Genomic DNA, 25,324 nt, shown 5'->3' on the forward strand with positions numbered 1-25,324 from the left:
GAACTCTGAGCCGATGTGGATTTGTTCATTTTATTTTACTGACGATCTCGGCTTAGCTGAACCCCGTACTGACGCTACTGCCTGGGACAGATTCCAGGGCTGGCAGATAAGCCCATCTAGTTAGTAAGGCTCCAGATACAGTCAGGCTTTTATTTTGTGTATGTTTTTTATTACTTAAAGGGTTAGAATTATAGGCATAACTTCTGGGCTTCAATTCTAGGGGGCCAATGCAGAAAGCTGAGCATTAAAACTGTGCACTTAAGTTTTAATGCACTGTTTCCTAATGCACAAAATATATATATATTTTTGTTTTAACTCCCGATGCAGTAAGCCAATGTTATGCTAATAAATTTGGAGTTAAAATGTGTGCATGCACGCGTGTGCACAAGCCCAAGTTGAAATGAACACTCAGCACAGACTGAACTCACATTTTAAACTGGGGGGGGGGGGGGTAGGGGGTGTTATTCACTGAAATCCAAACTGCAGAACTCCTATTGCAGCATTAAAAGGTAAATTTAAAAAGTGACGTGCCAATTTTATAACATGCGCATGTCGCCGCACACGTTATAAAATCTGATACCTGCGTGCACGATTTTATATTGGCGCGTGCACGAGTGCTTGGGTGCCAACTTGCGCGTGCAAGGGGGCAGATTTAACTCACAAGTGCACGCGATCGGGCCTTCGCCAGTTCCCTCCTTTACTGGAGCAGACTGGGAGGGAACTTCCCTAACCCTCTAGTTACCTTTCCTCCCTTTTCCCCTCTCTGCCTTGACCCCTAAAACCTACCTAACTACCCTATTTTTTTTTTGTTTGTTTTTAAACTTACCTGCTTGACGGAGCAGCAGTAGGTTGCGCGTGCCGGCCGGCTGCTGGCGCACGCTTCACCAGGAGAGCGCCTAATAGCTCTGTCTTGGCCGCCCCCCCATCCCACCCCAGTCTACCCCTTTTTACGAACCCAGCTCTCCTGCACATACCGGGAGATACGCACGTGGCGGGGGCCGCTTAGAAAATGCGAGTGGCGCTCACACGGCCCAGCCGTGTACGTATCTCTTGGTTTTTTATGCACTTCGGCAATTAAAAATTTGGCCACAAGTCTCTCCATAAATGCAGAGAAAACAATTATAGGAATATCTTATCTGGCGCAAGCAGGTTTCTTTTTTTAAAATTGGTTTTGGAATATTACACGCCACCGTGGAAATGTTTAGCTCAGCTGCTGTACCTTGTTCCAGTGTCACAACAGCGTGGGTGGGGATGATAATCTGAAACAACCTTTCCAATTCTCCGGTGAGCACATAGCATGAGAGCCAGCGCAGAAACAGTCAGCTTGTTCAGGGCACAGCAGCACTGGAAACTTTACTCCCATCTCCGGCCAGCAGTAACGTTTCTAGTGTTAAGAAAACCAGAGTTAAGCCAAGACACCTCTCTTCACTGGGGATGGGAGGAGGTAGTGCTTAATACCTTTATTTGCATGGTGTTTGCATGCGAGGCTGCCAAGCAGGACACACTCAGGCTTACATGCACATTTTACGCTAACAAAACTCCTTGCTGCGTAGGCAGTAAGGTTTTATGTGCACAGAACGCACACACAAACTACAGGTAAAAACTATGCGTTTTGCTGAACCCAATTTATTGCATCGGCCTGTAAAATGGTAGCAATAGAAACCAGAGCAAAATTTTATGCACCAAACCTCTGACTGGGGGCTTTTCCTTAGCCACCTTGATTGTCTCCCCCTGACCAGATAAAGGGGATCTCACCAAAAGTATTTATTTGATTTACATTCCGCTTTTTAGCACTTCGAAACAGATGACACTCAGGTGCTGTGGTATATAACCCACGTTTATTGTTTTCTTCAGCTATCCATTGTTTTAATAGCTTTTATTTCCTATGCATATCTGTTAGTTTCTTCCACTCTTACAAATAACCCACAAGCATTTCCTCACTAATTTGAAGATCTTGCATCTCCTCCATCCTTCCTAGTCAAAGAGACCTCAACCAAAATATTCAGTTTTAAGGTCTGTTTCCTCCTAGACCTGTATTTTATGGTGTGACCATTTCTTTGCTATGTGGGTGTTGCTTTTCTTCTTCTGGTCATGAAGCATTATTAGTAGGTCACGTACCAGCAGCGCTGATGCAGCTCTCCGTTGTATGCCCGTGTATGTGGGGACCATAAGCAAACAACAGAAAGCATTACACGTTACTGTCCTGGATACAAGTTGGATGGTAGCATAGCAGAGCATTGGAATGGTTAAACGATGATTGGGTTTTTTTGTTTTTTTTTAAATTCTTTATTTATCATTTCAGATAATTACAACAAATAAATTAACACAAGATTTCCAGGACTGACTATAGCAAGTTCTATCAGGAACAATTACATAAAATAATATACAGTCACCTTCCTATCATCAATTATTATTTCATAAGGAAAATTAGAAGTGAATTTTGGTATAATTGAACGATAAACACATAGAAACAAGCATTGTCTAGACCCTCTTTTATACATTTTCTATACCGGTCATTAATTTTCAAGAAGGTTTTTGAGATCAGTTGGATCTGAAAATAATTACAACCATTCAATCCTTATACCTCATTTGCATGGATACATCAATTTAAAACAGCCTCCTTGAGGAAAATAAAATATTCTAGATATTTTTGGAATATCACTCTCATCATAAAACAATATTTCTTTTAAGAATTTCTTAAACATCTCTTCAGGTGACAACAACCGTGTCACTGGAAAATTTGTAATTCTTAAATTCTTAACTCTTAACATATTTTCTATATATTCAATTTCTTTATGCATAACAATGCTATCTCTAATAAACACTTCTCCAGACTGCTGGACTAATTGAACCTTGTTTGTTAATATTCCTAACTCTTTTTCACATTGATTAACTTTCCTAGCCTGTTCATCTATCAACACCCTATTACCATTAAAAGTAAAAAGGGATCAAGATAATATGGTTTCAGAGGCCCCCTCTAGTTTGGGGGTATCAACATTCCTAGAAGAGTCTATTGACATAATTACTAATAGAGCAACCCTTTTTATTTCTTTCTTAACAGAACAGGACAAAGAGAATGTTTTCAAGAAATTTTTCAGATATAAGGATGTGCTTTTTTGTGGCCAGAAGATTCAAATCTTCCCTGACGTGGCTCGCGCAACCCAGGCAAAGAGGAAGTATTTTTTGTCTTTAAAAAATAAGGTGTTGGCATTAAATGCCACTTTTTTCTTAAAATTCCCATGCCTGTGTTTTGTGACATATCAGGGGAAGAAATTTGTCTTCTCAGACCCAGCACATTTAGAAATGTTTTTGGTAGATAAAAATCAAGTCGTGGTCTCAGAGAATGAAGTCCAAAAAAAATAGAATACCTCCTTTTCTCTATGTTTTAGCTGTACCAGGGCACCCAAATATTAGGGAACCTTAGTTTAAGTTTTTTGTTTAATATATATGAGTAAAATATATATTTTTCCTCTGTTTCTCCCCCAATTATATGATATGTTAACAGTTTAGTGATATGTTTTATTATTTTATGTGAATGGAATATTGGATGTATAGCATATTTTCCTGTTATATTCATGAAGACATCTTTAATGAAAATAATAAAGTTTAAATAAAAAAAAAAATAAAACAGCCTCCTTTTTCTAGTACTTTCTCCCTGTATCGAAGGAAATTTTTCCTACGAATCCATGTGATTTTAATGAGATCGGGGAAAATCCAGACCTTCTGGCCATAAAAAGTATTTGTTCTATTCCGAAAAAAAAGGACCTCATGACGTTATCTTTACCTGTTGAACGATGATTGTTTTAGGATACATGATTGTTGCTCCACATTACCCATATGACAGAAGAAGTCAAATGCAGCTGCACGCTATTCCAGCAGGGTTTGAGGGAAACAAGGGAATGGAAACCTCCCTGAAAGTTTTTTTTATTTTACATTTTTTGCTTATGGCTTTTCTTCTAGTCTGCATCATTTTCCTTCTTTATCATATGCCTAGAATACCCTTTGTCACTATATATCGCATGTTTTGCATATCAAACGTTAGATTCCCCTTGGAGTCCTTTCTTTAATCATTGCTACCACAAAATTGACCGTATGCCACAGTGCACCTGAGGCAGTGTTCCTCGAGCTCATAAGTTATTTCATGGTTTTGACATCCGAAGACATTTATAGATAATTGCTTTTGGAAGCCACTTTAAAAAAAAAAAAAGATGCTTTGAAATTTGCTTCCATCTAAAGATCTTTTTTTGTTTCACTGATGTATTAAAACTCAGGCCCTGAGATAGGCTGGCGGATCAGTGGCAGTGACAATGGCATGCGATGACATTTATAGTAGGGGATTCAGTCTCGCTCCCTCAGCACCTTTTCCTCTTCCATCTCCGCGCCCCCCCCCCCCCCCCAACTCCTGAGTCACCAGCAGTCTCATTCCCTCCATCCCCTCTAGCCTACAACCCCCCCCCCCCCGGCCAAGCCTTCAGCAATCTCGTTCCCTTTGTCCCCTTTCTCCAACATACAAAACACATTTGGAACCCATATGGCATTAGGCCTTTTATAATTTGCATTGGGTGTGGGCTTGGCCCTCAGAAAGCCATGAATAAATAATTACAATATAGTAAACCTTCCATAACAAAACAGCACTAACTGCCAGCACTCAAACAGTAAAAACCTTACCTATAAAAAGGTAACACTGCATTATTTATTTTTATTTATTTAAATGATTTTATATACCGACAGCCGTTTGCACATCGTGTCGGTTTACAGGTAACTTACAACCAGTAAATATATAGGCATTGCCTTTACAAGGAACAGTATATAAGATAAACGCAGTAACAGAGTGAGTAACTAGATAACAAGGAGAGGGAGGGATTCGGGTTAGGCGTGACGAAGGAGGGGGCAGGGGGAGGGTGAACAAAGACACAGAGGGATATGGTATATGTACAGGGTTTAGAGGAACATTTGTTATATACACTGGTTATATACAAAGTTGTCTAAGCGCAGAGACAACAGGCGTTTAAGTGATGTTAAATGTGAGGTTATACAACATAAAATTCTTTATATACAAAAGGTTAAATAAGACATTTGTGATTCCTTAGGGGGGTTAGAGGGGGTAGGTGTTGGATGTAGGTCCTGAGAGGGGGGTGTTTGTAGGTGAAGATGATAGGGTTAGGGTGTTGGTAAGTGATGATGATTGGGGGTATGCTTGGAGGAAGAGCCAGGTTTTGAGTTTCTTTTTGAAAGTGGGTGTGGAGGTTTCAGTGCGTAGGTCAAGAGGCATAGAGTTCCATAGGGTAGGGCCTGCGAGGGAAAGGGCTCTATTGGTGGTGGAGATGAGTCTCGTGGATTTTATGGAAGGAGAAATAAGAGTTCCACGGAGTGAGGAATGGGTAGGCCTTGTGGAAGTACGAGGGAGGAAAGGTGGGTTTATCCAGTTGTAATGTTCATTTGTAATACTTTTGTGAATGAGGGTAAGGGTCTTGTAGATAATACGTGAGTGAATGGGGAGCCAATGGAGATCAATGAGGGTGGGAGTGATGTGGTCTTTCTTATTAGCATTTGTGAGGATGCGAGCAGTAGCGTTTTGTAGGAGTTGTAAAGGTTTGATGTGGGTAGCAGGGAGTCCAAGTAGGAGAGCGTTGCAGTAATCAATCTTCGAAAAAATTATAGATTGGAGTACTGTGCGGAAGTCAGAGAAATAGAGAAGGGGTTTGAGTTTTTTGAGGGTTTGTAATTTGAAGTAGCAGCTGCTAAGGATAGATTTGATATATGGTTTGAAAGTGAGTTGGTTATCAAGTATAACACCCAGGTTTCTTGTGTCAGAGGGAAAGTTGGAGGAATGGAGGGTGGAGGGAATGGGTATTGACGCATGTCTAGAGGAGATGAGGAGGAGTTCAGTTTTTTGAGGATTGAGGGCTAGGTGCATGTCAGTGAGGAGCTGGTTTATGGAGGCAAGAATAGTGTTCCAGTTTTGGAGTGCGGTGAGCAAGGAGTTTGTGAAGGGGATGAGGATTTGCACATCATCCGCATAGATGAAGTGTGTAAAACCAAGGTTGGAGAGGAGGTTTGTAAGAGGGAGCATATAAATGTTAAATAGGGTGGAAGAGAGGGAGGATCCTTGGGGAACGCCACAGTCGAGATTAACAGGGGGGGATGTAAAATTGTCGGTGAGGACTGTGTAAGTACGATTTTGGAGGTAAGATTTAATCCAGGAAAGAGCGGTGCCTGAGATTCCTATACTGATGAGGGTGTTGATGAGGATGTTATGATTTACGGTATCAAAAGCGGCGGACATATCTAACATGGCAATGAGATAGGAGTTACCAGCATCCATTCCTTTGATGATGGTATCTGTAAGGGAGAGGAGTAGGGATTCCGTACTGAGATGTTTTCGGAAACCATATTGTGTTGGTAGGAGTATGTTGGATTGTTCTAGGTGGTCAGAGAGGAGGGAGTTTACTAGTTTCTCAATGACTTTGGAGAGAAAAGGGAGATTGGAGATGGGACGGAGATTAGATAGATTGGAGGGATCAAGGGAGGGGTTTTTTAGGATGGGCTTGACCACAGCTTGTTTCAGGGAGTTAGGGACCAAGCCGTGTTCAAGAGAACAGTTCACGATTTTGGAGAGTGAAGTGGCTATGGTTTTAGGAATAGCGAGTAGAAGTTTGGTGGGGATAGTTTCAGAGGGATGGGAAGAAGGTCTCATCTTTTTTAAGATGTTCTCTATTTCTAGAGTTGAGGAGGGTTCAAAAGAAGAGAGGATGGTGGGTGTGTGTGGGGTGGGGGGGTTATGCTGTTGGTATTGGGGGTATTTTTGGTATTAGGGGTAAATTTGGCAGTGATGTTGGAGATTTTGTTTTTAAAGAAAAGGGCAATTTCATTACAACGGGTCTGTGTGGAGGGGACTTGTGGTGGAGACACGTTGGGTTTAGTAAGATTTGAGACCAAGGTGAATAGTGCCTTTGGGTTGAATTGGAGGTGGTGAATTTTCTTGGCATAGTATTCTTTTTTAGTTTTTTGAATGGCGTTTCTATATGCATGCATAAGTTGATAGTAGATGGTTTTAGTGGCAGGAGTGGGGTGTTTGCGCCAGTGTCTTTCAGCTGCTCTAAGTTGGATTTTTTGGGTTTTGAGTGTATGGGTGTACCAGGGTTTTTTGGATGATTTGGTTTGTGTAATTGTTTTTTGTATGATAGGACATAAGTGATCTGCATATATTACATCAGGTCCTAAAACACCAATACACCACCTATTAGGTAAACAGAACAAGCCAGGCTGCCTAAAAATACCTGCAAAATAAGCACCTTTACCTAAAAGTATTGTACAAAAGCTTTTAAAACTACATAGACACCTTCTTCAGATGTCAGATCAGAGAAATTCACAGCTAAAGACAGATCCTTTATTGTCTCAATACCTTATGAACAGTGTTTTGGGATAATACTTACACAGTCCAATAAAAGCTATCACAGTCTACTAAGAATACAGTTTACCCCAAGAGTCAAATCTGCTGTAATCAAAAATAACACTAACTCCCAGGACTGAAACAGCCAGCAGCCTACCCAGGAAAGAGCACCGCTGCAAATATTACATCAATAAAACATTTTAAAAACAGCAGACATCAAATAAAATCCAACAATTAAAATTAATAGGGATAAAAAAACAATCCTCTGCTCTCCTTACCTGGGAATTTTTAATTTCCAGTCACCCTGAGATTGTCCTGATTAGTCAGGGGAGCGGGGGGGGTGGAATGCACAGACTTTACCCTCTGTGTCTCCTCTGTGCACTCCACTCACTCACTCACACAGGCTCAGAGCCTCCCCCTCCCTTCGCCACCTCTTCGCCATGCTTCCGGATTGCATGTCCTCTCTTCTTCGGTCGCCCCAGCGGCCTGCCGGGACTTGTCTTCAACTGCCAACGGGACGGCCTCCACTGGTGGCTGCCGGGTCGCAGGGTTTCCTGACATTCGGTCACCACCGGATAGGCTCTGCAGCAGCCTGCCAGATCACAGGTTTCTATGGCATGGACCATATCAGGAGTCGTATTGATGCAACATCAGCTCCTGCTGCCGCGGGACCAATCTTGTGATAGACTGCAAAATTGGCCCCCGTGATAGCAGGAGAAGACATTCACTCAAACATAACTCCTGCTGCCAGTTGTGGGGGCAAAGAAGTGGATTGGGTAGTTGAGTAGAGCAGGGGTTTGGTTTATCCCTGCCCGACTTGAAAAAAAAAAAAAGCAAAACAAGCAAAACACTGATAAACAATTTTCTGGGAACATTTTGTTTCCTCCACAACCTTCAGTGAAACAAGTAGATTTTAACAAGCTGAACATAAATATGCATTTATTATGTCTCTGTATCACGTACCGTTTGCCAGAAAAGTGTGATATACATTGAGCATTAGGGATGTGCAGAGCAAAATTTTATGTTCATATTTTTTATGTCCGAAAGGGGGTCCCACTTGCGGCCAATATGGACATAAAAAAAATCCAATGAGTTGGGTATATGTACATATGTGCAAAAAAAAAAATTAAACCCCCTCACCCTCCTTAATCCCCCCCCCAGACTTACCACAACTCCCTGGTGATCGAGCGAGGAGTGAGGACGTCATTTCTGCAATCCTTGGCGAGAAGCATGTGACGTCGGTGGCACGTCGAGTGACGCGGCGTCACGTGATTCCCGGCTCGTTCGCGCCGGACGGCTCGTTCGGCCCAAAAAGAACTTTTGGCCAGCTTGGGGGGACCTCCTGACCCCCCCAAGCTGGCCAAAAGTTCTTTTTGGGCCGAACGAGCCGTCCGGCGCGAACGAGCCGGGAATCACGTGGCGCCGCGTCACTCAGACGCGACGTCACGTGATTCCCGGCAAGTTCGCGCCGGACGGCTCGTTCGGCCCAAAAAGAACTTTTGGCCAGCTTGGGGGGGCCTCCTGACCCCCTCAAGCTGGCCAAAAGTTCTTTTTGGGCCGAACGAGCCGTCCGGCGCGAACTTGCCGGGAATCACGTGACGTCGGCGTCACGTGATTCCCGGCTTGTTCGCGCCGAACGAGCCGTCCGGCGCGAACTTGCCGGGAATCACGTGACGTCGCGTCTGAGTGACGCGGCGCCACGTGATTCCCGGCTCGTTCGCGCCGGACGGCTCGTTCGGCCCAAAAATAACTTTTGGCCAGCTTGAGGGGGTCAGGAGGCCCCCCCAAGCTGGCCAAAAGTTCTTTTTGGGCCGAACGAGCCGTCCGGCGCGAACGAGCCGGGAATCACGTGACGCCGGCGTCACTCGACGTGCCGCCGACGTCACATGCTTCTCGCCAAGGATTGCAGAAATGGCGTCCTCACTCCTCGCTCCATCACCAGGGAGTTGTGGTAAGTCGGGGGGGGGGATTAAGGAGGGTGAGGGGGTTTATATTTTTATTTTGGCTCAACAATCGCGATTTCCCACATATCGAACATATCTATGTTCGATATGTGGGAAATCCGATCGTTTATGTCGAATCAATTTTTTAAGTAAAAAAAAAATATGAGTTGCGTTTTACTAATGCGGTCAATCCGAATGCACACCCCTATTGAGCATTGTTACATGTCTTTAGCGGCATAAACTATAATGGCAATGTTGGCCCCAGAAAGCAAAACTAAAAATGTTTTGCCGCAAATTTTTGTTTGTAATCACTGTCCGATGCTCCGCGGATGAGAGTCCACATGGAGGGGTTCCACTTGCTTTGATACCATTTCTCCATTTTGACAATGTCTTGATGAAACCTTTCACCATGTTCGTCACTCACAGCACCAGGGTTGTCTGGGAAGAAGTCCAAGTGGGAATGAAGAAAATGTATCTTCAATGACGTTGCACTTCATCAATTTGTATGTCTGAAGCAGATTTTCAACCTGTTTGACATAGTCTGCTGCCTTATAGTTGCCTAGAAAGTTACAAACGACATTCTTGAAGGCTGTCCATGCAACACGATCTGTACCTTGCAGAAGACCAACAAAGTGGCTGTCCTTCATCACAGTTCAGTTTTGTGGGCCAACAAAAACACCTTCTTTTATCTTGGCGTCACTTATGCGTGGAAACATTTGCTGCAAATAATCAAAGGCTTTACTTTGCTTGTTCATTGCCTTAATGTAGTTTTTCATCAGCCCAAGTTTGATGTGCAAAGGTGGAAGAAATATCTTACTTGGATCCACCAATGGGCTGTGCGCAACATTCTTCTGCCCTAGAACCAACTTCTTGCAGAGAGGCCAGACTTTTCTGACGTAATGTGAATCTCTTGTTTGACTGTCCCACTCAGAAAGGAAGCAACAATACTTGGGTTAACCAAGCTGCAGACCCAGTAGAATTGCAACTACCTTGAGATCACCACACAAATTCCTGTTGTACCTCGAGTACTCAATGTGATTCAGCAGTAGCTGCATGTTCTCATACGTTTCTTTCATATGAACGGTGTGTCCAAAAGGTATTGATGGGTAGATATTGCTGTTGTGCAGCAAAACAGCCTTCAAACCTAAGATTGGTTATTGATCCATCAATAGTCATTCTTTTGGGTCGTGGTTACATCCGAGAGCACAAAACAATCCATTGATGTCACAGCAAAAAGTCAGACTGTCTACTTGGTTGAAATATTTTTTCAAATCCTCACGATGGCTGCGAAATACTGAAATTTTCATATCAGATGAAAAAAGATTCCATCCTTGTATCCTTGACCCAAGCAGCTCTGCCTGACTCTTTGATAAAGCCAAATTTCTGACCAGACCATTCAGCTCTGACTGAGATATTAAATGAGGATCACTAGATGTTGATGGCACAAAGTCAGGATCAGCCGCAGCTTCCATCTGCGATGGCTCACCATCATCGCCTACCTCCTCATCCTCATCATCAAGTGTCCACATCTCTGGAGGTTTTGGAACAGGAAGACTGTTGTCATGCAGCACTGATCTCATTGCCGATGCAAGATTAGGGTACTCAATAAACTTCCTGTTCTTTGATGAGTAGGATGCTGGGCTGGATGGACCCTTGGTCTGACCCAGTATGGCATTTTCTTATGTTCTTCTTATGTTCTTAGTATCCTGATACATTCATCATGCAGAAGTAACAGTCAGTATTATGATCTTTCTGTTCCCTCCATATCATTGGGATGGCAAATGGCATGGATGGTCGCATACTTTTCAGCCAATCTCGCAGACTACTGGCGCAAGATGCGCAACATATATGAGGAGCCCGTGCTCTGTCCTGGTCACCAATTTTGCACCTGAAGTATAACTCGCATGTCTTCTTAATGAGTGCAGTCATACTCCTTTTCTGTGCTTTCAGAATAAACTCACTACAGATGTAACAAAATGTGTTACGGCTATTACGACATTGGCATGACATTTCATAAAGTATATGAAATTAAATCCACAAGCCTTAAACTCAACAGTTTTAGCGATACGATTTGCTCATTCACACAGACATTGCATAGGAGACTACTCATTGCTGCTGCTTATGAAAGGCTGCATTGTCATGGAAATAAGTTGTAATCTTGCAGCCGAGCTAGGGCTTGCCCGAGCAAGTTCTGGCATGATCAGGCAGAGTTTCTTGGTGTATTTTTAAAAAAGTTAGTCTCTGTTACATGTTACATCACTTATGGCCGTCAAAAATACGAAATGAATTTAAAAATCATAAAATCTACTGTCCAGCAAGAAAATATATGTACGCGAGATTATGTTTAAAAATTTCACAATTATTGTAACACAAAATTGTCAGTTTCTCAAAAACCTTACGTGATGTACAAATTTCGAAATAATATCTGTGATCCAGCATCAAAAAATCTATTTGGAACACCAAAAAGCCTGAAGGAAACAAAAACGTTGTTTACCAGTGAAATTGGTTAGGTCTAGGGATTCAGTGAATCCCTTGAACGCCTGACTGCATTCCACTGGGCAGGGCCATGCGTAAGGTACCCAGTTTGATCCCCGAGTTTGGTCTTCTGCACCCTGGGTCAGCTGGGGCTGGGGATGCTGTGGAAGCAGTGTTCACAACTGCTGGAGGGAGGGAGTCAGAGTCTTTGTAAAAGGCGACACCTGGAGGCCAGATTTAGATCCCATGAAACAGGGTTCTAGAAGGGGTCCTAGTGCATGGCTCTTAGCCTCAGGACCATTGTTGCAATGACCAGACTAGAAACCATGAGAGGGCGGGTCTTAAAAATACGGAGAGGGGGGGGTGGATTCCTGGGTAGTTATGAATGAAGGCTCATGGCACCAGAATCCCGTTCTGTTTCCAACTGAGCTGGACCAATAGTAACCCCCCCAAAAAAAAAAAAACCTCAGGCTGTTATCCACTGTGCTACTTTTACCTCCATTGGTTATACAGCAGCTTTATGGACTTCCTCAGGAGACTAAAAGCAGCAGGTGAGAGGGCTAAATGACATTCGTAAATAATTTCCAGCCCTCCTACTGGTGGTCTGGGAAAATCTGGTGTCTTGCTACAACAGGGCTATTTATTTCACTCTTAAATTGAAGATGTGTGTTCTGACGAAGGTGCTGGCTAAAGCAGGACGGTTCCCACATAACTTTCAAAGTTTACTATTAAGTGAGAACATCACGTTTAATTGTATTTGGAAGCAAAGTCGCCATTTCTACCAGCAAAGCTTGCTGAATTTGTGACAGCAAGGCTACTTTAATTTGTGCCTGAACATGGATGCTGAAGAAATCCGTATGGTTCCAATTAGGCAGGGGAATGTTTAGGTGAAGGTTTGAGTTGTTGAAAATAACTGAAGTTTCTGACAAACCCATAAATTAGAGTCTAGCACTCTGTATATACATGATACAGTGGCGGTGGGAAAAGGGAAGGGAAAGATGAGAAAAAGAGGGAAACCAAGGAGTAGGTCATCCACTTTTTTTTCTCTACGGCATGTCCGCATTTTAGTTAATTTTATTTAAAAGGAATGTTCTGAAGTTAATGTAAACAAAAATGTAACACTGAATGCAGACCTCACTCAAAACCACATGTGAGCAAATTGCATGATTGCTGGTCTACTTTACAATTTCCTTGCAAGAGAAATAGACTTTCAAGTGAGAGTAGCAGTAGTCAGTCAAGCAGAATAAGCTACTACAAAAGCCCACATGTGAAAATATTCATCAGGGAGCAGCCAAGTGGCTCGGTGGCTGTGCTATGCGCTGGCAGGCAGGACTGGTTTTAGGATCTTTGACTGTTCCTATTCCTTACGAAGTCAAGGCTGGTAGTGCTGTACAGGCCTCACTTGCAGCTCCCTGGATGGCTCATCATAAAGCAGCACCCACTAATAGCCACTAGTGCTGAAGGGCTTTAGGTTAACTTAATCTTAACTGGAGCATGCAAGGACTGTTGTCTGTGGCGCACGATTGATTAGATGTTGGGGGAAGATGAAGAGTAAATGGATTCTCTTTTGTTTTAAGACGGAAGTATCTGCAGCTCAAACAGGACTCAAAATTCAATACAGAGGGCAGGGATGGTGCTAGCTTCTGCGATGCCCTGTGCATAGAGTCCCCGCTGCCGCCCCCACACCGCAGCGTTCCCCCCCCCCCCCCTCCGCGCCGCCCTCATACCGCCATGCCATCCCACCCCACCTGCAGCGGTGCGGGTGGGCCTCTGTTTCTTCGGCCGCCAGAAGAGGATATGAGCACTTGCAGCTCCTTGACTGGGGGATGGCTGGGAGGTAGCAGCCATCATAAAGCAGCAACTACTTATAGCCATAAAAAGTCATGGGATAGTAGATGTCCTCTTTTGGACTGCAAACTGGTTAAAAGACAGAAAACAGAGAGAAGGATTAAATGGTCAGTTTTCACAGTGGGAAAAAGGTAAACAGTGGAGTGCCTCGGGGATCTGTACTTGGACCGGCGCGTTTTAATATATCTACAAATGATCTGGAAAGGGGTACGATGAGTGAGGTGATCAAATTTGAGAATGACACTAAATTAATGCAGAGTAGTTAAATCTTAAGTGGATTGTGATACCTTACAGGAGGACCTTGTGAGACAGGAAGATTAAGCACTCAAATGGCAGATGAAATTTAATCTGGACAAGTGCAAGGTGTTGTACATAAGGAAAAATAACCCTTGCTATAGTTACACGATGTAAGGTTCTATCTTAGGAGCTACCACACAGGAAATTGATCTAGGCGTCATGGAGGATATTACATTGAAATTGTCGGCTCAGTGTGCTGTGGCGATGAAAAAAGCAAACAGAATGTTAGGAATTATTGGGAAGGGAATGGTGAATAAAACAGAAAATGTCATAAACATAGAAACATAGAAATGACAGCAGAAAAAGACCAATCAACCCATCCAGTCTGCCCAGTAAGCTCCCACACTTATTTTCCCATACTTAGTGGTTTCACCGACCACCAAGTTCAGGGCCTTTGTTGGTAACTGTTTGATTCAAATTTCCTGCCACCCCCTGTCAGTGATGAAAAGAGTAACGTTGGAGATGCACATCAAGCAATTACCTTCGATGCTTGTTTACCCAGACTGCACAGTTCAATACCTAGTTGGTTGTTGTCTGAATGCAAATCCTCTTTTCCACATTTCTCCCTGCCATTGAAGCAGAGAGCAATGCTGTATATGCATTTAAAGTGATTTATCAGGCTTAATTGGTTTAGGGTAGTAACCACCACTGCAATAAGCAAGCTACCCCCACACTTATTTATTTACCCAGACTGTATAGTTCAGTCCTTGTTGGTTGTCTGAATGCAAATCCTCTTTTCCACATTTCCCCTTGCCGTTGAAGCAGAGAGCAATGTTGGAATTGCATTAACCATGTGAAGGCTTATTGAGTGAGGGTAGTAATCACCAGGTAGTAGCCTCCATTCCAGCAATCCACCCCATGGCTCTTCTCTTCATTCCCATCTTTTAGCCCTTATGGATCCACAGTGTTTATCCCATGCCCCTTTGAAATCCTTCACAGTGTTAATCTTCCCCACTTCCTCTGGAAGGGCATTCCAGGCATCCACTACCCTCTCCATGAAGAAATACTTTCTGACATTGGTTCTGAGTCTTCCTCCCTGGAGTTTCAAATCATGACCCCTAGTTCTACTGATTTTTTTCCAACGGAAAAGGTTTGTTGTTGACCATGAATCATTAAAACCTTTCAATATCTGAAAGTCTGTATCATATCACCCCATGCTCCTCATCTCCTCCAGGGTATACATATTTAGGTTCTTCAATCTCTCCTCATAAGTAATTTTATGAAGACCATCCACCTTTTTGGTCGCCCTTATCTGGACCGCCTCCATCGTGTCTCTGTCTCTTTGAAGATACGGTCTCCAGAACTGAACACAGTACTCCAGGTGAGGCCTCACCAAGACCCTGTACAAGGGGATCATCACTTCCTTTCTCTTACTAGATATTCCTCTCTCTATGCAGCCCAGCATTCTTCTGGCTTTAGCTATCGCCTTGTCACATTGTTTCGCCGACTTCAGATCATTAGACACTATCACCCCAAGGTCTCTCTCCTGCTCCGTGCACTCTGTATCGCTCCATGGTGAGACTGCACCTTGAATACTGGGTGCAATTCTGGTCACCGCATCTCAAAAAAGATATAGTTGTGATGGAGAAGGTACAGAGAAGGGCTACCAAAATGATAGGGGCATGGAACAGCTCCCCTATGAGGAAAGGCTAAAAAGTCAGGGCTGTTCAGTTTGGAGAAGAGATGACTGAGGGGGGGGGGGATATGATAGAGGTCTACAAAGTCATGAAAGGACTTGAACAAGTTAATGTAAATCGGTTATTTACTCTGTCAGATAATAGAAGGACTAGGGGGGCACCCCCATGAAGTTAATAAGTAGCTCATTTAAAACAAATCAAAGAAAATTCTTTTTCGCTCAGTGCAGAGTTAAGCTCTGGAATTCATTGCCAGAGGATGTGGTTACAGCATTTAGTGTAACTTGGTTTAAAAAAGGTTTGGATAAGTTCCTAGAGGAAAAATCCATAAACTGCTATTAATTTCTAAGCAATAGTAGCTTGAGATCTATTTAATGGCAGGTACTTGTGACTTAGATTGGCCACTGTTGGAAACAGGATGCTGAGCCTGATGGACCTTTGGTCTGACCCAGATTGGCATATCTTATGTTTTTATGTTCTTAAGGTATAAATAATACACAAGCCACAAGCATATTTTAGTGAAAATGAAGTGTTAGATATTTGTTCATGCTGAGAGAAACTATTAATGGTCTATCAAGGCCAGCCTCCACTCTCTGAAAGTGGCCAGTCTGGATCACTTGGAAGAAGCCAGCAGATACTAGTAAGAAAGTTCACTTTCTTCCTATCGCTCCTTCCCAGAAGTATGAAGTGGAGGCACAAAATTCTATCTGGGTAATAATTGTTTATGGACATGTCTTCCAGAAACTTGTCCAAACCTTTTAAAAAATCAGTTATACTATTAGCCTCAACCACAATCTAGCAACAAATTGCATAGCTTAATTGTTCATTGACTGAAAAAATACTTTATAAAATTTGAAATAAATCTGCTACTAGTCAATTTCATGAATATCCTCTAGTTCTAGTATTGCTTGATAGGGTAAATAACTGTGTCTTTATTAATTTATTCTACATTGCAGATAGTTCAATATAGTGATCACTCCAATAGACTATGAAGTGAATTTTAAAAGCCAGGCACACATTTCCCAAATCGGGAAATGTGTGTGAATGTAGGACATGCCCGAGTCCACCCGATTTTAAAAGCCACCTACATGCTCATGCATCTCCCGATATGCGAATATCTCACTTGGAACGAACAGTAACATGGAATAGACTTAGTTTTTGGGTACTTGCTGGTTCTTATGGCCTGGATTGGCCACTGTTGAAAACAGGATGCTGGGCTCGATGGACCCTTGGTCTGACCGTATGGCATGTTCTTATGTTCTAAGGGGTGTGGTGTGGGCGGAACATGAGCGTTCTGGGGCGGGGTCAAGAGACGTACATGCAAGTACTTACGTGCCTGAGCAGTGCGTAACTTTAATTCTGTAATAGAGGATGTGTAAGGTAAAAACAAACAAACAAAAAAAAACCAAAAACCAGGCATCCCTGAGTGGTTTAAGGGGCCTGGGGTAACTGGGGGGGATGCAAGCTAAAGAACCAGGGGGACTGGGAGGACCTAGCTCTAGACTGGGAGAACTGCTGGATGAACTGGTGAAACTGGTCATAGCGTGTGTGGCTCATATCCGACTTTATGCAGCTGTGCGCGCCCACTCGCAAAAGAGGGCGCACACATACGCATGCCCAGGCTATTTTATAACATATGCGTGTATGTTATAAAATGACTGCGCCCCAGGGTGTGTGCCGGGCCGCGCGCCCGCTTGAAAGTTACCGCCCCTGTATATATGTCTGCTCATATAATGAAATAATTAAATGTGTGATAAGGGGTAAATTTCACTCATTGCTCATTTTCACAAATAAAATTAGTGAAGGTTCTCCAAAATAATCATTAGGACCTCCTTATTAAAAAGTGTTCAGTTCTTTCCTTTTCTTCCTTTCATACATATATATATATATACATCATAGACTACACCCTGAAAACATCATAGACTACACCCTGAAAACAGAGTGGGATAAGAGCTCTCTCTCCCTTTTTTTATCTTAATTTTTATATTTATTAATACACATCCACCTCCAGATAACTTATCACATGGTTTTTATTATAATAATGTAATATTCATTTAACCTCTACAACATCGGTAAAAAAAACATTTCCTTAAATATGGATAACATTTTTTGTTTAAATTCCAATTCTTTGTTGAAACCCTCTTCACAAACCCCACCTACCCCATAAAACCCACCCTATATATACCTCAATCATCCCTACACATCCATACCTCATTCAACGTCTACGACAAGCAACCCTTACCAGCCCGTGTGCCAAGCTTGCTTTTATAAAGGTTTGTAGCGAGGGAGCTGCGGTATGAGGAAAATATAACTATCACATGTTAAACGGCATTTTGGCATGCATGTTACAATTTTTAGCAAGTTTAGTGCATAGGTCACATAATATTTATTTATTTAAAAACTTTTATGTACCGACATTCATTTGCATATCACATCTGTTTACAGATAACGGGATTAATAAACATTATTTAGGAAATGGAAAACAAAGTTACATGTAACAGGGAGGTGAAGGAACAAGATGGGAGAGTAGAGGAAGAGGAAGGATCCATATTAAGTATCATGCATACCTATAGCTATATACATATGGATATATATTATATTTAGTAATTTTTCTACTATTGTATTTTTAGTGGCTTTGGACCCGAGGGAGAAAAATGGATACAAATGGTGTATGAAAGGCTTAGTTGGGTAGAAATGTATTTCTTCCTTTGCAGGTACAGTGACTGAATTTTCCTAAGTAGATTATCAGCTGGCTACAAGTCTGCACAGAGAGCTGATGTTGCGGTCCCGGGCCGTGCCCCGGGACCTTCACTCACCATGCGGCCCGGTCTGGCCGCGGGAGCTCCTCCTCGGCCACCCTGGCCTGAAACGCGGCCTGCTGCGGCCTTCTCCCGGCGAGGGAGACGCTGCCGACGATCCGCGGCTGGCCCCGCCCCCTTAGGCGCGCGCGCACACGCCGGGGCTTCTGATTTAAAGGGGCCAGCGCGGGAAACAGGAGGACAGCCCCCTGCTGACGTCAGACGCTGCCGGGTTATTTAAACCCGGCAGCCACAGCCAGCCGGTGCCTTGCAACGAGGTTGACTCTTCGGAGTAGCCAGTTGTACGCCCTGCTTCCCGGTTCCTGCTTGTTCCTGATGTCTGATTCCTGGCTCCTGACCTTGCTGCGTTCTTCGACTCCAGCTTCAGCTTCCGTCCCTGGTTTTGGCATCCGACATCTGACTTCTGGCTCCGACCTTGGCTTGTTCCTGGACTTCGGCTTCGTCTCCCTCTACTGCCGCAGGTACTTGTTCTTCACCCGCCCAGAGGTTTCTCCTAAGCCTCAGCGGCTCGGGTCCTCATGGGCTCCTCCCGGGGGGACTGCGGGCTTCCAAGGGTGAAGTCTCTCCTGACCTCCTGGGCGCCATCTCATCGTTGGATTACCTCGGGAGGCTACTCTTCTGATCCTTGGTCGCATAGGATCCACCTAAGACCAAGAGGCCCGGGTCCCTACGGGCTCCTCCTGGGGGGACCTCGGGCTTCCAGTGGTGAAGCCCTCTTCGAAGCCTCTCCGCAGCACAGCCTCCCGGCTGCGACGTCCGTTGTGGGATCCCACAGCATTACACCTGTCGTCTCAGCCGGCCCAAGGGTCCACGAGCCTAATAGCTGAATTTTCATAGGGTTTAAGAACCTCAGCTTTTGAATTAGGAGTCTAATTGAGCCTTTTGAACATCGACTAAAGCTGAGTCCCTAAATTTAGGCTCCTAGTTTAACTAGGAATTTAAGATTCTTAAACGAGAGTGGGCAGGGGAAATAAGTTAGGAGCTTAGCACTGATTTTTCAAAACTAGGCACTTATGTAGCACTTAATATTAGGTAGCCTACAGTACCCTCAGCACAGTTTGCAACAAGTGCATTATTTATTTATTTATTTAGTGATTTTTTTAAAATACCGCGGCACGTTAAAAACATCACCTCAGTTTACAATAAACAATAATTCAGCAACAGGCTTTACAGAGAAATTGAAATAACATAGACATGATATATATCAAAAAATACCAACAAAAGAAAGGCAAATACAATAAACCAATGGTAATCATGATCCATTAGTCAATGGCAAGTCTAATAATAAATGGAAGTTCAGAGACCAAAAAAGTCAAAATTAGCAGTGAGAAGTATAAAATCGGCATGTAGGAATGATTCAGTGAGAACAGGAATATTAATCGGTATTTCATTATACATTATACTCATGCATTTATTTGTAACGCTGGCTTTTACATTCAAATCCCTTCACAAAGTGCAGAACAGTTATGCAGTCATTTGTCAGTAGCTAGATGGGTTTTTTTCCCTTCAGGAATCAGGTCACATTTTTGGGCGTGGTACAATTGGCCAGAACCATGAGAGGCCACTCTGTGTTTTGCCAAGAGACGGCAAAGGAATGGAATTAACAGCTTCACCTTTGGTAGAAAAGTCTCACAAAAATGTGCAGCCACACATGACTACCGGCTCTTTCATTAAAGCTGGATTTGCTAAAATACCTCTCGGGCAGGTATCCATGCCCCACCGGACAATCTGCACCTGGGCTGACCCCCCTTCTGGCAGGATAGGCCAGATTTGCTGGCGTTCCATCAGGTTAGGCCCGTTCCAGGTTCCTTTCTGCTATGGCCTGATCAGTCTCATCGGGGCATCACTAGGGACTTTTGCCATGTTAGGGAAAGGATCTTCGCACTCCGTAGCCTCTAGCCAAACAGTACCTTTATGCTAGGAGGTCAAGGTTAGCTGCAGTACTTTTGGGTGAAGGTGACCTGTTTCTTGCATCTCTTCCTGTTCCAGATCTCACTGAACTTTGCCATGTGAGCAAAATCAAAATCTGCTGTTTTTTATTTTTCTTGTCTAGGTCCTGCTGATCTAGTCACTAATTAAAAAAAAAAAAAAAAAAATCCCCATTTTCAAAGAATACTTTGCTTTTCTATTAAAAATAGGGTAGCTATTGCTATCTTTAATATTTTTACAGCTTAGTATTTGAAAACTGGATAATTTATATTTATCTGAGTTTGCTCTGTAAGGAGTCACAATACATTATTCCTGGCCAAAGTTTTATGTTGAAAATTCAACCTATTTTTTCCTTTTGCATTCCAATGCTGTTTTGCAAGTCTGGGTGATTTAGCATTTTTCACATTAAATTCAGTGTTGACAAAATAAATGTGCGAGCAAAGGTTTCATTAACTGAGGATTAACTTGGAATTCTTTCTCAAAATTGACTTTAAATTGAGATCTAAGTTTTCCCTCAGAGTTCAAGTGCAGCTGGTAAGTAACTTTTTTGCTTGAATTTACAAGTACTTCTTTTATATATATTTTTGCCAATATATAGGTGCAGAATAGGGAATAGTCCTGTTTGAATAAAGCTTTATATGTTTTATCAAACAGAAGTTATGCCTTGGAAGATGAGAGTTGTAACCTATTCTACAGCATGTTCAGTAGCCTTCTCATTTCTTTTCTGCCATCTGTGGTAGATGAGCATACAAGATCCCGTACCTAAACCAACATCCAGCCCCTCCTCCCATTTCTTACCATCAAGCTTGTTAATAATCTAAACAGCTACCAAAACTAGGGGCCAATTTACTAACATGCGTCAATGGTATATTAACAGTCCATTTTAGCATAAGTTATTTCCAGTGGAATTTACTAAATTTAGGTATGTGAATACTGCAGTTTAGTAAATTCCATATTTGTGACAGGAATACAAGTTGATGCAATTGGAAAAGTAAGTTTACTTGCACATCGCGAGGGCAATGCTATAAAACCTCGCGAGGGCAATGCTATAAAACCACTACCTTTCCACAATGGAGGTACCCTCAGCTCCCTTGACCTCACCTCCTTGAAGGAAATTGAATCCATACTAAAAAAGATGCGGCCAGCCACCCACACCGCAGACACCATCCCATCAAAAATCCTCCTTACCATTCCTACCGCCATTGCAAAACCAATAGCAGACATTATAAATTGCTCCATCACCACCGGCAAAGTTCCCGACCCCCTTAAGCTTGCTATTGTAAAGCCTCTACTAAAAAAACCCACCCTTGACCACAATGATCCTGCAAACTACAGACCCATATCGAATCTACCTTTTATCTCCAAAATCATGGAGAAGGTGGTCAACACCCAACTCACAGAATTCCTAGAAGAAAACAATATTTTACACCCTTCCCAATATGGCTTCCGCCAAGACCGAAGCACCGAAAAACTCCTACTCGCCATAACAGATACCATCCTTAAGGGCATGGACCACAGCCAATCCTACATCCTTGCCCTCCTAGATATCTCAGCTGCATTTGATACTGTGAACCATCAAATCCTAGTATCACGCTTATCCGAGATAGGCATATCAAACACAGCCCTATCGTGGTTCTCCTCATACCTAGATCATAGAACGTACTTAGTCAAACTCGATGACTTCGAATCCGCTCACATTCCCCTCACGCAGGGCGTCCCACAAGGCTCCTCCCTATCATCCACCCTCTTCAATATTTACTTACTCCCACTCTGCCACTTACTCTCTAAACTAGGACTGAAATTCTTCCTATACGCAGATGACGTACAAATTTTGATTCCCATTCGAAAATCCCTCAACGAAACCCTGCAGTACTGGGAAACTTGTCTGACCTCCATCAACTCACTCCTCTCCAATCTCCACCTTGCACTCAACACCTCCAAAACTGAAATCCTTATCCTAACAAATCAATCTTCCGACTCGATCCACCATACGATCCAAAACGCCTCACAAGCTCAATCACTACCACATAGCGTCAGAGATTTAGGAGTTTACCTAGACAACCAACTAAATTTGAAATCCCACATGAAATCACTGCTAAAAGGAGGCTTCTTTAAACTCCAAACCCTCAAAAAACTGAAGCCCCTCCTTCACGCCCATGATTTCCGCACCGTCATGCAAACCACCATGTTATCCAAACTCGATTATTGCAACGCCCTTTTCCTAGGCCTCCCAGCCTCTACTACTAAACCTCTTCAAATCCTCCAAAATGCCATGGCACGTATCCTAACAAACACAAGAAAATCCGATCATATCACTCCCATACTACAAAATCTCCACTGGCTCCCCATTGCATTCCGTTCCCAATACAAAACACTTACCATCCTACATAACACTCTATACAAAAACAGCTCCCCCTGGCTTGAAGATATGCCTCAATTCCGACAATCGAACCGCCCCACCAGAAACGCCCTCGCTGGCACCCTCCAAACCCCCTCACTCAAAATTGGGCACCTCACCGCCACCAGGGAAAGAGCCTTCTCTATCGCAGGCCCCTCCCTCTGGAACTCCCTCCCGGCCAAACTCCGACTAGAACCATCCCTGAGCCACTTCAAAAAAGGAATAAAAACATGGCTGTTTAAACAGGCCTACCCCAACTCCTCTCAACCCTAGGCCTCCCACGCATACAGGAACCTGCATCCTCCATACAGCCCTTCCCACCTTTCCCACCCTGGTAACCCTTCCAGCACACCCCATGCTCCCCCTAACTCCCCCCCTCCACTCCCCCCCCCGCCTCTTAGCCTCTTCAGCCTCCCCCCCCCGCCTTCTTTACCATATCAATCTCTCCTTTACCTTTACCTCCCCTCTCGCATATTTTCTCCCCCCCTTTCCCTCTCCCCTCACCCCTCCCCCCAACGTTGTAAATAAGTTCACATATGTAATATGTAATTTTAAACCCATATCTTTCCAATTAAGTTATCCATGCTTGCTTTCTCTTTTCTCTCGTTCTTCGCTTTTTACCTTGTTCCTTTTATCCAATTATTATCCAATTCTCCCAGTTAAACCCCCCTTGTTCAATGTAATTTCCTTTCTCAGTTAATTGTGAACCGACATGATGTGTCCTACGAATGCCGGTATATAAAAATGTTAAATAAATAAAAACCTATTTCCGTGCATAAAATATTGTATTACAGATTGGAAATATGTATTTGAAAATTACCCTCTATATATTCAGGGAAAGAGTTCTCCATTCCAGCAATAGAACTCAAAATTTCATCACAGTTTGATCCAGGGGTGTAGCGTCCATAGTGCACACCAACTTTAAAATGGGATGCACCATCTACCATCAACTTTTGAAGCTATCACGTCTTTTCTGGCTCTCCCCCCAGAACAATCAGTGCTGTTGCCCACCACTAATGTTCCCTCTAAGCTACACGCGTTCGAGGGAAAAGTTCTGCACGCGCGTGCAGCTCTAAGCTGCACATGTGCGCTTGTGCACAACGTTTCTGCGGGCGCACACAGCTCGCCCCCCTCCCAGTGCAGGAAGTCTGGCTGGGCAGTGGCGGTGCTCATCCTGACATGGCCTGAAGTGCAGAGAAGGCAGGCGGAGCCATCCAGCCTCGACTTGAAGCAAAATGGAGGCTGTGTGGGTGTGTAGGTGTGTGTGAGAGCCTGTGTGCATGTGTGCATATGTGTGTGTTTGTCTGTGTGAGAGCCTTTGGGTGTGTGTATATGTCCAAGAGCCTGTATGTGTAAGAACCTGTGTGCCAGCTTGTATGAGACTGTATGCATGTATGTATGTCTGTGCGAAATCTTGTATGCCTGTGTGTGTGTTTATGTGAGCACCTGTGGGTGTGTGCATATGTCTGTATGAGAGCCTGTATATGTGTGTCTGTGTGAGATCTTATGTGTCTGTTGGTTTGCATGTGTGTGTATATGTCTGTGTGAGATCTTGTGTGCCTGTGTTTGTGTATGCCTATGTGAGAGCTTGTGTGTCTGTGTGAGAGTTTGCGGGTGTATGTATATGTCTGTACAAGAGCCTGTATGTGTGAGAACCTGTTTGCCAACATGAGTGTGAACCTGTGTGCATGTATGTGGTCTTGTGAAGTCTTCTATTCCTAGGTGTGTGCATATGTGTGTATTTGTCTGTGTGAGCACCTATGGGTGTGTATATATGTCTGTACAAGAGCCTGCATTTGTGAGAGCCTGTTTGCATGTCTGTGTGAGATCTTGTGTGTCTGTGTGAGAGCCTGTGGGTGGGTGTATATATCTATACAATAGCCTTTCTGTGTGAGAGCCTGGGTGCATGTATGTGAGTGGCTGTGTGTATGTGTCTGAGTTTAGAGACTGTGTGTATATTGTGTGTTTTCTGAGAGCCACCTATGTGCATCTCTGTGTGTGAGTGCATGCCTGTGAGATCCTATGTGTCACACACAGGCTTTCATAGGCACATGCATAGACACTCACAATATGTGTGTGTGAGGAAGAGAGAGCCTGTGAGCGTGTGTGAAAGCATTGGCATGCATATGAGAGAGGGAGTGTCTGAAAGAATGAATGTGTTAGTATGTGTGAGTGAGTGATGGAAAGAGACAAGATCATTTGTTTGGCTCTACCTCTTCCAATCCACGACAATCTCAGGGTGACTAGAAATGAAAAAATCTCAAGTAGGGAGAGCAGGAGATTTTTTAAATCCTTATTAGTTTTAATTATTGGGTATAATTTGATGTTTCTATTGTTTTTAAATATTATAACATAAGAACATAAGAAACTGCCTTGCTGGGTCAGACAAAGGGTCCATCAAGCCCAGCATCTTGTTTCCAACAGAGGCCAAACCAGGCCATAAGAACCTGGCAATTACCCAAACACTAAGAAGATCCCATGCTGCTGATGCAATTAATAGCAGTGGCTATTCCCTAAGTAAACTTGATTAATAGCCATTAATGGACTTCTCCTCCAAGAACTTATCCAAACCTTTTTTGAACCCAGCT

This window comes from Rhinatrema bivittatum, chromosome 3 (genome assembly GCF_901001135.1).
Source record: "Rhinatrema bivittatum chromosome 3, aRhiBiv1.1, whole genome shotgun sequence".
NCBI lineage: Eukaryota > Metazoa > Chordata > Amphibia > Gymnophiona > Rhinatrematidae > Rhinatrema > Rhinatrema bivittatum.